At 44.2% G+C, this 12969-nt stretch overlaps 1 protein-coding gene across 5 annotated transcripts in view; it reads left to right on the forward strand.

Moving 5' to 3' along the window:
* The window catches only part of ATXN7L1 (ataxin 7 like 1), a 278049-nt gene that overhangs the window by 181116 nt on the left and 83964 nt on the right, over positions 1 to 12969 (forward strand). The window contains exon 1 of one of the 5 annotated variants that reach the window (XR_010747499.1): positions 12136 to 12482. The exons of the other annotated variants lie outside the window; for them this stretch is intronic. The gene's annotated coding sequence lies outside the window, so the exon portion shown is untranslated. Of the gene's footprint in view, positions 1 to 12135; positions 12483 to 12969 lie in introns of those variants that run through there. 5 annotated transcript variants of the gene reach the window in all.

Raw genomic sequence — 12969 nt, forward strand, 5'->3', positions numbered from 1 at the left:
CTTTATATAAATATAAGGGTGGGGATGTCTCTGAAGGTTTTGGGCCAGTTCTTGTAGCTTGAATACCTTTAATTTCTCCAATAAGCACCCATTTCTAGCATTCATTATACTAAGTCACAAGTTTTACCAACAGAAGCCCATTTTTCTATTCAGAATGTTGATCAAAATACAGATGGCAGAAAGATTTGAAGTAGCCACTTTTAGAGTGTGATCCTCTTAGGCTAATACCAGTTGCCCAATCCAGACTTTGTATTCTTGATAGCATGCGAGCTGATCATTCCCAGAGGTAAAGCCTAGACCAGGTGTGGCCAACAGTTTTTGCCCCTGGGCCAGATTGGAAAGAAAACATTTTTCACCGGCTGGACAAAATATTAAAATTAAAAGATGTTAAATACAAAAATGATTTGTTTAAGTAACAAAATTTTATTATGTAATTTGTTTATGAATAAATGTGAGTAAAAAAATTTAATATACAATATTATTTTAATAAAAATATTTTTAATAAAAATATAATTACATATCGTATAAATATCCAAACTGTATCACAATCAAAACAATATTTAATTAATAGAATAAGCTTGAAAGGGTTATGTTGGGCAGATAAAGTGTATTATGCTCACTTTGTAAAAGATAACGCTGTCCACATGGAGGCCATTGCCCAGGTGATATTAATGTGTTTTGGGGGCAGGCAGGATCCTTGGAGGCTGGGGCTTGGTTTTGGGATTAAGCCTTTCCCACCCTTTTTGATGTGGGGCGGTACAATCCAATCATGCCTCAGAGAAGTGACTTTGTATTAGAGACTTCCCTATTTTGTATATTGGATTAAAGGTTTTGAATCTACACTATAAAATGGGGGCAGAATGGGAGCTTGCTCTCTTGGTTCCTGGGATGATTAGCATGAGAGAGCAGAGGGAGCAGAGCAGAGAGCAGAAAGAGGCCATGTGGCCAGGAGAAGCAGCCAAGATTGTGGAGTGCTGAGTGAGATGCCAGTTTGTGCAGATTTTGTATCTGGGATAAGGAAGGAGATGGGGAACTGAGGCGAATAAGGCTGGTGAGCTAGAAACCTTTGATTCTAGGAAACTCGGATAAGTCAGTGGCTTTGTGAGCACTGAATGTGAGTGGGTTTTGGAGCCCAGTGTGTGTTTTTACTTGCCCGCTGGGTGCAAGCTAGGATTAAAGACTATGGCCCACCAGTTTGTGGCTCCGTTGTTTCTTTACCGACTGTCCGAATCCAATGCGAACCTGCATGGGCTGGGCTGCTCTGATAGTGGCCCTGGCTGTGGCCACTGGCCTTACATTTGGCGTAGTCTGTGGCAGGATTCGATACAAATCGGTATGTAGCCATGTTGGGCAGATAAAATGTATTATGCTCACTTTGTTAAAAATAGGTGCTGCCCACGTGAGGCCATTGCCCAGGTGATATTAATGTGTGTTGAGAATTGTTGTAGCCTGAGGCTTGGTTTTGGGATTAAGCCTGTCCCACCCTTTTTGGTGTGAGGTGGTACAATCCTATCATGCCTCAGAGAAGTGACTTTGTATTAGAGACTTCCCTATTATGTATATTGGATTAAGGGTTTGGATTTCTACACTATAAAAGGGAGGCAGAACAGGACTCGGCTCTTGGTTCCTGAGGTTAGCATGAGAGAGCAGAGAAAGTAGAGCCAGCAGCGGAAGGAGGCCACGTGGAGTAGGCCAGGAGAAGCAGCCAAGATGGCGGAGTACTGAGTGAGATGCCAGTCTGTGTAGTTTGTATCTGGGATAAGGAAGAAAATGGGGAACTGAGGAGAATAAGGTTGGTGAGCTAGAAACCTTTGATTCTAGGAAACTCGGATAAGTCAGTGGCTTTGTAAGCACTGAGTGTGACTGGGTTTTGGAGCCCAGTGTGTATTTTTACTTGCCCACCGGGTGCAAGGTAGGATTAAAGGTTATGGCCCACCAGTTTTTGGCTCCATGGTTTCTTTACCGACTGTCCGAATCCAATGCGAACCTGCAAGGGCCGGGCTACTGTGATAGTGGCCCTGGCCCTGCCTGCTGGCTTTACAAGCCACTACCACCTTTGAGTGGTGGAGTAGAGGACTGGCTAGTGTTAAGGTTCCCCATGGCTGTCCTTTTGGGGATCGTAGGCTGGCTGACTTTTACAGCCATGCGTGAGGAAACCGAGAGCTCTGTGGAAGAGGCTGCCCGGGACCTGCAAACCGAGCAGTGGAAGGAGCTGGAGCAAGTGCGGGAGAAACAGATGCTGACCCTGGAGCTGAAGGAAGTGCTGGAGGAGGAGGTTGACCAGGTTTGCGAGATTCACCTGGAAATGGAGCAGCCGATGGAGAAGGATTCACAGGTTCGTGAGTTGCAGATTGCCCTGGATGTTGTGGAGAGCCAGCAGCGGCGGGAGGCTGGGGCTGAGGCTGAGGCTAAGGCTGGGTCCGGAGCTGCAAGGTCTGCGGAGCAGAAGGCTGCGGCAGCCTGGGGCTCAAGCCTGGCAGCAGGAGCTGGTGTTTCTAGTTCCTCTTTGGAAGATGAGGAGAATCGAGCTGGAGTTGCAATCCGCAGTCTCCATAAGATGGGAGCCCAGCTGGAAGGAGCACCTACTACAGCCCTGGTAGGTCTGCGATTTGGGGGACATAGGATGGATGCTATCATGCTCTCCAGAGCCAAGATGGAAATGCTGACTGCCATTGCCACGTGCCCCTCTTTGGGACAGTGTAAGACCTGCCAGGACGGCAGGGATGAGGGGGGTGGCTGATGACCCACGTGCGTGGACTGATTTCCTGGACTACGACTGGAGTGGGCATTGGCTCCTTTGTTGGATGGACTTACGGATTATGGATTTTGGACAATGTGAAATACCCTGATGGGGGTGGGGGGTGGCTTTGCTGGAAGCACTCCCCTACCCCGGGAAGCTTTTCCCGTGGCTAGAAAGAAGGCCGAGGACATTTTGCGCTTTGGCCTAAGTGTTCAGAGACTGGTGAAGTGTACCTTTGTGATTGTTGAAATTGTATGGCTTGTGCTGTTGTAATTTGTGTAATGTGCCTCATTTCCTTGCACAGGGATGCCGGTGATGTAGATTGTGGGTAGTAAAGTGAGCATAGGGGTGGATTGTTGGGCAGATAAAATGTATTATGCTCACTTTGTAAAAGATAACGCTGTCCACGTGGAGGCCATTGCCCAGGTGATATTAATGTGTTTTGGGGGCAGGCAGGATCCTTGGAGGCTGGGGCTTGGTTTTGGGATTAAGCCTTTCCCACCCTTTTTGATGTGGGGCGGTACAATCCAATCATGCCTCAGAGAAGTGACTTTGTATTAGAGACTTCCCTATTTTGTATATTGGATTAAAGGTTTTGAATCTACACTATAAAATGGGGGCAGAATGGGAGCTTGCTCTCTTGGTTCCTGGGATGATTAGCATGAGAGAGCAGAGGGAGCAGAGCAGAGAGCAGAAAGAGGCCATGTGGCCAGGAGAAGCAGCCAAGATTGTGGAGTGCTGAGTGAGATGTCAGTTTGTGCAGATTTTGTATCTGGGATAAGGAAGGAGATGGGGAACTGAGGCGAATAAGGCTGGTGAGCTAGAAACCTTTGATTCTAGGAAACTCGGATAAGTCAGTGGCTTTGTGAGCACTGAATGTGAGTGGGTTTTGGAGCCCAGTGTATGTTTTTTACTTGCCCGCTGGGTGCAAGCTAGGATTAAAGACTATGGCCCACCAGTTTGTGGCTCCGTTGTTTCTTTACCGACTGTCCGAATCCAATGCGAACCTGCACTGGCTGGGCTGCTGTGATGGTGGCCCTGGCTGCTGGCTTTACAGGTTATATCGCAAGTAAAACAATTATTTCGTTTTACAAACAGCCTGGACACGTTTTCAGTTATCAACTGTAGCTGTTGTCTATGCTGAAATGCCACTTGATTCGGCACACTTGACCACAAAAATAACGAATTGTTTGACCTTGGATGTACACTGGCAAACTCCACCTACAAGTATGTGGGTTTCACATCGCCTCTAAATGTCAAACAGTTCATATAGAGTACAGATGAGTACAAAAGTTGTAAATCTTTATAATGGAATTTTTTTAAAAATAAAGAAGTATCACGAATCCATTCAACTAATTATTGGAAGTTAACCCTAGATTAGTCACACGCAGAATTCTTTTCCGCGTATCACTATCTTCTTAAATATCTCAATTTCCAATAATCAAAGACGCTTCTGCTTCTGAGTAGCTGAGATTTTACAGTAGCGGAGAATATTAAAAATTTAATCACAGGCCGCATAAACTCATTACGCGGGCCGGATCTGGCCCACGGGCCATATGTTGGCCATGCCTGGCCTAGATCATTCAGACACAAGGAAACACCAGTCATACTAAACTATTTTCTTTTTCTCTCCTTTTATTCACACAGCAGTACTTTAAAGTAAATTACAAGCATTATAGCTATGTTCCGTTTCACCCTTCTATTCAAAAGGCATGATTCCTTGTATGCGTGGGAGGAGAGGGATGAGGGCTGGGATTATATCTAAAGTGACCATAAATCCTGGATTGTTCAAGAGAGTCACAGTTTACACCTATTGCCCTGGGGCTCATCCACTTAGCACCCCTTTTTACTTTCAGGGGTGTCCAGTTAGGATGATAAGTATATGGCTACTCTGTTTATAGAAAGAACACAGTGGCACAGAACGAAGATAACAAACCCAGAACAGGTGAGTTCAATTCTGTCTCCACCAGTTCCCAAAAGAATGACCTTGGTCAAGTGGCCTCCCCTCTGTAAATCTTAGCTTCCTCATTTGTAAGCTGAGAATAATACACTCGCCTGCCCTCTCTCCTTAGTCGTTTTTAGGAGATACCAGTTACCCTAGGATGTGAGTAAACATTGCAGAGCAGCACTAACAAGAGTGAAGGATTATTCCTGTGCTTAAACCCAACCTTGGTTTGTGCTCTGGCGCGGGCGAGAACTAGAGTCGGCACATGGACCATGGCAGCTCTTTGACTTGTCTTCCTGGAGGATGGAGGACTGCAGGCCCCTCTGCCAGAGGTGTAACCAGCAGAGCCGTCTGCTCGGGATTTATATTTTCCCTTAACTCCTTCAGAGAAGAGAACATGACCCTTAAAAGGAAAGCCAGAAGCCCTTCCTTTGCCTTAAGATGCATTCATGTAAAAACTTTTTAATAACAATTCCATTTTTACCTTTCTTTATGAGTAGAACTTAAGTTTGAGAAGACATCAAAGTAGTGAGGGGAAAGTGTAAAAGCTCAACATGAGTATACTGCCTTGTTGATTCACAAATGTGGCAAATGTTCCTCTGGGAACAGTCACAGATGAGGTGAGCGTGGGGTAGAGTGCCCCAAACAGAAGTACTGTGTTGCATAGTAAAGTAAAATTTTACTTTTTCAAAGTGAAAACTGCTGCCTGACCAGGTAGTGGCGCAGTGGATAGAGCATCAGCCTGTGATTCAGAGGACCCAGGTTCGAATCCCTGTGGTCACTGGCTTGAGCATGGGCTCACCAGCTTGAGCGTGGGGTTGCTGGCTTGAGCATGGGATCATAGACGTGACCCATGGTTGTTGGATTGAGCAGGGGTCACCCGCTGTGCTGGAGTCCCCCAGTCAAGGCACATATGAGAAAGCAATCAGTAAAAAACTAAAAACTAAGGAGCCACAATGAAGAATTGATATTTCTCATCTCTCTCCCTTCCTGTCTGCCTGTCCCTCTCTCTGTCTCTCCAAAAAAAAAAGAAGGAAAAAGTGAAAATTGCTTGCTTTCTTATTACAAAAATAAAGCATTGTTAAAAAAAAAAAAAAAAAAAAGAAAGAAAGAAAGAAAAGAAAGAAACTTCAAAATTCCAGGAAATATAAGTAAATATTTCAGTGTCAGGGTAAAACTTTTCCAGTCTTTTCTATGTGTATGTCTCTGTTATATGTATGTACCTGTACCTGTATTTTTTTAAATAAAAGTGGAATTCTATTACAGACATTGCTTTGAAATCTGCTTTTTTTTTCTTGTAAAATGATCATGGACACATTGCAGTAAATGTAGATATACATCATCATTTTTGTAACTTTCCAGCATTCCATTGAATAGATGTGCCAATAGTTCACTTAACCAGGGCCTGCTTGCTTTGTATTTAGGTTTGTTTAGGGGCACAGTATCTACCTTTTGCTGGAAGTTTTGTAAAATCAATATAAGATACTTACCTCCCCAACACACATACATACACACACACACACAAACTTGACACGTTTCAAAATTCCGCTGGAAGGTTCAAATATCTTAGTTTATCTTCTCTGCACTTGGGTGGAAGGAGTCTTGCCAGCTGACATGCAGGTGAACAGGATGAGTAACAGAGCGAGGGCAGCACAGAACAGGGATCCTGGTTACTGCTTTGTTGCAATCTGCCTGTTGGGGGTCAGTTACTTTAGGAATAGCTTCCTCATATACTGGAGCCCAGATTATTCATAAAGCAAGATTGCTGCCAGGAGCCTCTGTCACTTAATAGCCCTTCCAGCCTGAGGCCCAGTCCTCAGAATACTGCTTTCAAAAAATAAGAACTCTTGTATATGTGTGGGTGTTTACACATGGCGCATCCAATAACACCTCAGTATCATGAACGCTGCCACTAACTAAAGCTCCCTGGGAACCCAGCCAGCAACTCTGAGCACTTAAAGGGCAGCAGGCCCCACTCAGCACCAATAGGGGCACCATCTTCAGGCCTTCACTGAGAAGAGAGTACAATTAGTTTATACATAATACTAGCAAGCTAGACAGTCTGATTTCCAAGATCGGCAAGTTAGCACTCAGAGCAGAACTGTGAAGGCAGCCCTGACAGCAGAAGTCACACCAGTCTGAAGAAAATAAAAGTAAAAGGCAGACAGTGTGGCAGCTGAGGCCCCTTCTGTGCAGGGACAAATAGCTCTGCCTACTTTCTCAGAGTTTGCAAAGGGCAGCCATCACCCATGATGGTGGGGCAATCGATGTAGTGAGTCCTAACCAACATGTTAAGCAGTGGAATAGAAGAGAAGAGAAAATACCAGAATGTTTTTTACTTAATTAAAAATAAATAGTATCCTTTGGAATTTTTGTCTCATACCCATATGTGCATACTGGGTTGCAGTGTGAAATTCATTCCTTAAGGTAGATCAAGGTAAAATAGTTTGAAAGCTACAGTTTTAGACCCTGAGGTCATCACCATTTTATAGCAAAGTATAGAGATGAATGCCCTAAACAATGACCTTGAGTTATCCAAAAAAGGATCAAATAATGTTCAAAGTACATAATTTAAGAGGATAAAGTAGAGTAGGGTGAAGATCTTTTTAAAAGATTTCTTTTACAAAGTGCCTACAATTTTTTGAAGAGCTAGTATTTTAAATTTTAAGTGGAAAGCCTTTCTACCTTCTCCCTAACTTGAATCACAAATATAACTTTTAAAAACACCAAATTTAACCCTGGGTTTGGGGGAAGGAAAACATCTGAAAAATATAAAATAAACTACTTAAAATAATTTTTAAAAGTTAATCAAAACACCAAATTCGATACATATCTAACATAAAGGTATACACAGTAAGGTATGCATCTATTTGGTGGGCACATTAACAGGAACTTTGTTCATTCATTCAAAACGTGCATCAAAAATGCACATAGCAAGGCCTCCCTGCTCTGGCTAGGCATTGGGCCACCTGGTAAATGAGGCTCAGAACTGGCCCTCAAGGAGCTTACAGTCCAGTGATCCAGATTTCAATCAACCCACATTCATTGACCTTAACTGTAAAGTCATTTTGCAAATTGTGGTACAGTACTGACTAAGGCTGATTAAAATTGGTACTTTCCTAAAAAACCTTAGGGTATGTGGCCCCCATATGTGCAAAACTGGCTTTGTGGCTTTGGTCATGAGCCGCCATCACAGAGGATGAAGCCAAAGCCAGTGTCAGGTCAGATCAGGCAGGTGGACTCAGTCCTTGTGAACCTTGGTAACAGGGCGAAAGCCGAGTCTGCAGCCAGTGGCTGCCACCACTGCCTACATGCTTCCCTGACTTTCTGTCTCCTGACAGCTAGGCCTTCATCCTTTTTTGATTTCATCTTTTTCTGACTTCATCCTTTTTTTAACCAGCTTTCCACATATCCGTGCCATTTTTTACGACCTCGCTGGCTCCCGATCAGCCCCCTCCTCTGTATATGTACCCCATGCAGTGCCCTTCGAGGGGCCTGGGGCAGGGGTGCTCTAAATGCCCAGAGAGTGGGCACAGGGCCCCAGTTTTGTCTCCATCAATGCTGTTGTTCCAAGGGCTGCTGCCCAGCCTTCCCGAAACCGCCGTGCTTATTGGCAAAGCAGGATTTGTCTGGTCTGTGGTAGAACTACCTAATTAAGCACACCGGTAGGTCCCACCTAACAAGTTTCTGCTAATATTCCATATCCCCTATCATCTCACTTTTACTAATTTGATATTACAAGTTTGGTGGTCATGCCTCTCGGATTTGCAGACAGACGTTCTGATTTTAAATAGCCTACCTGTCTCCCCTAAATATGCCAGCACTTGTCAAACCATGTGTCCTACTTTTTGGTTTTAAAAAAAAGGTCTCTATGCTCAGAGGAGTCAGAAGGTACATGGAAATGCTGTATTCTATTCAGTATCCTGTGAGCAAACAAGTTTTCCTGTCGAAACTATTCTGGTGTACCCAGTCCCCATATTCTTTTCAGGTAGCAAATGTCACGTGATTACCAAAACAACTTCAAATAAACCAGTGACGGGCACCGCCTGCTCATCGTGTCCACCTGCAGAGCTCCTCCAAGTTAACAGGAGACAAATTTTATTAGTCTCTTTGACCTAGGCTGTTTTAGTGACATTCAGCATAAAAGCCACATTGACACAACTGCCTTTGGTTATATCTTTTGTTGTGTTGTGTTTTCAGGGAGAAAGAAGGGGAGATATAGATTCATGAGGCAGTGGCAGAACATTCTAGAACTTTCTAATCATCACCTCCTGACCATCTCCCCTCTTTCATTGCACATTCAGTATCTCTGGTCATGGCCCTGAGTTCTCAGACTCCTGACAGATGTCTTCATTCAACCCTACAAACACTTTAGCATCTGCAGTAACTCACTATCATGTTCCCTCAGTGGAAATGCCCCAAACCTGCAATGAACTTGCCCATGTGTATCGCATAATAGTAACAGCACCCTCTATCAAGCTGTGAGTGTGCCCACTTGGCACAGACAAGGCCTGTGCCAGTGGGACCCTTCATTTGGTCCAATACTTTCAGTAGCTTCTGCTGCCAAAGAATTCAGCAAAAGCACAACTTTGAAATACCACGTTGCAGAGAGCTCTGTCCACCAAAGTACATGCTGAGCCACATCCCTTCCACATGCAAGACAATACACTTGGATATGCAGGCCACATAACGTACAGCTTGGTGGGCCTGCAGGGCCATTCTGGTCCGGCTTCTTCTTAGACCAGGATTAGGTGAGGAGCCAGAGGTCAGCATGTGGGTCACTGATCAAATCAAAACACAGTGCAGACTGGGCAGAGATGATTGCTTTCCATTGAAATCAGAATTCTTGTGCAGATGTCCAGAGTTCACCATGAAGAGAAGAACTCTTTTAGCGCGAAAGGGTTGCCATCTGTCAACTGCTATAGAAAAACCGTGAAGACGGAGTTTTGGGGAAATCAAGGGAAAAGATGTGTTTTTATAACACAACTTTACTGGCCTTTTTAGTTCTATCATTGAGTGTCCAAGAAACATAGTAGAAGCAAGCGAGGGGGCTCGGTTAGGTGTTGGGAGACCCAGTGCTGTTTGTGATTTGCAGAGTGGTCTTGGACTGATCTGTGGCCTCTCCAAAATCTCCATGGACCTTTCTGTGAAAATGGAACTTATAAAGCTTTTAAGGTATTTTGTGAATAACAAAGCACCACACCAGCATAAGTCAGCATTTGTGGGACTAAGACCAAGGCTTCTCTGAGCCTCAGTTTTCCTCCTTTTAAATGGGGATAATAATACCAAGCCTCCCCATCTCTCAGGATGCTTCTGAGGAGCAGATAATAGAATGTGCATGAAGGAGACATGGAAACCGTGGAGTTCTAAGTGAGCAGCCCGGCTCCAAAGTTCAAACTCCCAAGTTCCGGGTTCCCAAAGTTCCAGGTTTTAAGGAGTCAGTTGCCAGCCCTGAGGCCAGGGCTGGCCCTTCTCTCTGGTGGCCCTTCCCCCTCCCCCACCTCAGCATTCCTCCTCCCCTGCCCCTTCCTTCATCTTGGATGCTTTTCTCTCTGGGTCTGTCAGGCAACTGCCGCATCTCACTCCAGGGGATTTCATTTCAGATCCCAGTGATACCATTTCTATATATAGTTTGTAATGAAATGTGGGTTCCTTTGGGAGACAAGGGGCAACCATTGTGTGGGTTCATTTCTACCACCATTGCACTGGTGACCCCCAGAACCCAGGGAACTACAATTACTTTCCAGAATAAATGAGAATCTGGCCCAAAGTTACAGTGGCTTTTACAAACAACCTGTTTCTACTTACTACTTTTTCCTAGAACTATGGAGTGGGGAAGAGCCATTTTATTCTTCAAATCAAAGATAGATGATAGATGGACAGATGGATGGATAGATAGATAGATGAAAGATAAAAATAAATAGCTAGGGAGGAGGGGAGGTTTTAGTCCACTCAGCAATTCAAAATTTCTCATTCTTACTTTCATACCCCAGTTCTCATATAACTCTAAAGTTTTATCTGGTTAATAGTCTTGTTTCTAAAATGTGATAGTGCTTGATGCATTATGAGAAAGTACCGTATTTCCCCATTATATAAGGCGCTCCCATGTATAAGACACACCATAATTTTGGGGCTTGAAATTTGAAAAAAAATGTATTACATAAAGTTATTGAAATCAGATTTTATTCATCATAAAATTCATATAACTCCTCATCGCTGTCACAACTCCCATCCATTAGCTTGTCCTCATCTGTGTCTGATGATGAATCACTGTCTTCAACAATGAGCGCAAAAACAAGAGCAACAGAGTGGGGAATGCAAGTAAGAAAATCTACAACCACTGTATAAGACGCACCCACTTTTAAACCCCAATTTTTTGGTTAAAAAATGTGCACCTTATACATGGGGAAATACGGTAATGGAAAGCCTTGTTAAACAAGTGCTTTAAGCATTCCTTTTTATTTTATTTTGCCAGAGGAAAAAATACTTTATTCACTGTCACCTAAAGAAAGCAAAGATTCCAAGGAAACCTTTCTCAGGGCAGGTCAGAAACAGCCAAGGTCCTTCTGTTTGCTTCCCACCTGGCTTGGTGGCCTACAGAGCGGACCTTGAAAGTCCCTTTCCTCTTTTTTTTCCTGTGTCATTGTTTTAAAAGAATTTTCTTTTTTATTGATTGATTGACTGATTTAAGGAAGAGAAACACATTAGTTTGTTGTTCCACTTATTTTTTTTCTTTTTATTAATTTTTAGAGAGGAGAGAGAGAGAGAGAGAGAGAGAGAGAGAGAGAGAGAGAAGAGGGAGGAGCAGGAAGCATCAACTCCCATATGTGCCTTGACCAGGCAAGCCCAGGGTTTTGAACCGACGACCTCAGCGTTCTAGGTCGACGGTTTATCCACTGCGCCACCACAAGTCAGGCTTGTTCCACTTATTTATTGGTTGATTCTTGTATGTGCCCTGATCGGGATCAAACCCACAACTTTGGCCTGTTGGGAGGATGCTCAAACCCAATGTTTCCCGTGCCTTGACTCCATTCAGCACCTCCTATTTTTCTCTTATGGGATTTGCCAACTAGCAAATTTCATTGCTTCTGCAGTCATTCCAGATGTGTACCAAGGCCTTGGCGTTTGCAAAATCTCTTAAGTCAATCTCTAAGTAAAAGATGCTTCAAGGAAGCAGTCAGTTCCTTCTAATAACCGCAGTTTGTCATGTGACACCTGCCCCTCCCACCACTGATTCTCTCCGAAACCCCCACCCCCACCCCACCAACAAACTAAGTTGACATCTGTCCTTTATCTACCAACATCTACATTTCCTTCAGGGGGGTCATCTTTGCGTTTGTTATTTAAGTTCTGTTTTATTCTTAATGGTTACTCAATTGCTTCGGGGCTTGCATAAACAGTTAACAAAAACAGGGCGCACGAGGCAGCCGTTTCGCTTTCTGTGCTTGTTGTTCTTGGCACTGGGTCAGTTCTATGAACTTCTGGTGTCCAACTGGTAGGACCTGAAACTCTGTGTTTAACAAGTGCCTGTAGTCAAAACAGTTGGCGTGTGCAAGCTGGACTGCTGGTACTGAGTGCAGCTGGTCGGCCGTCGGTCCAGGACCGCGCACGAGCCCGAATCGCGGCGCTCCGTGTTAGGGCTGGGCTTTTGTTGTTTAGGTGCGGGGTTTTTCTTTCTTCTTTTTTTTTTCTTTTTTTGTGACGGCATCCGTGCTAATGTGGATCTCTTCAGGTTCCAAAAGTACAACATGTTTACAGTCGTCGTAGAATCAGATTAAGTTGGCAGCCTGAGTCTCTGTAAGTGGTTTTAGTTTACATTTCTTCTTCTAGCAGGATGTTTTGCATAATTTTGCTGATCCTGGGTTATTTATAGACTTTTTTGAAAATAAACGGGGATGCATTAGAGTTTTCTATTCTAACTGGAAAGTGAAATCCACTTCTGCAGTTAGAAAAACGGCAGTGCATGTGCAACAGAGGGTTACTTTAACTCCTGAAAATTAATTTCTCTGCGAGGTCATTTGATTACGTTCCGGAGCGTACTCTCCGGCGGCGATCTCAGATACCCTGGTACTTGTATTATAGGACATGTTGTTTTCCTTTGGCCGGTCACAAACGGAGTAAAATGAAAGTAATGATGCCATTTCCTCCGGGGCGCTGTGGGAGGGTGGATGCAGTGATTGGGTATTGTTTCAAACGTCCCAAGTGGGTTTGCGATGGTTGTTTTGTCCAACCCGCAGCAGCGGTGCTAGCTGACGTCCCCAGCCTGCCCAGAAGCCGGTGGGCG

Source organism: Saccopteryx leptura, chromosome 12 (genome assembly GCF_036850995.1).
Source record: "Saccopteryx leptura isolate mSacLep1 chromosome 12, mSacLep1_pri_phased_curated, whole genome shotgun sequence".
Lineage (NCBI taxonomy): Eukaryota > Metazoa > Chordata > Mammalia > Chiroptera > Emballonuridae > Saccopteryx > Saccopteryx leptura.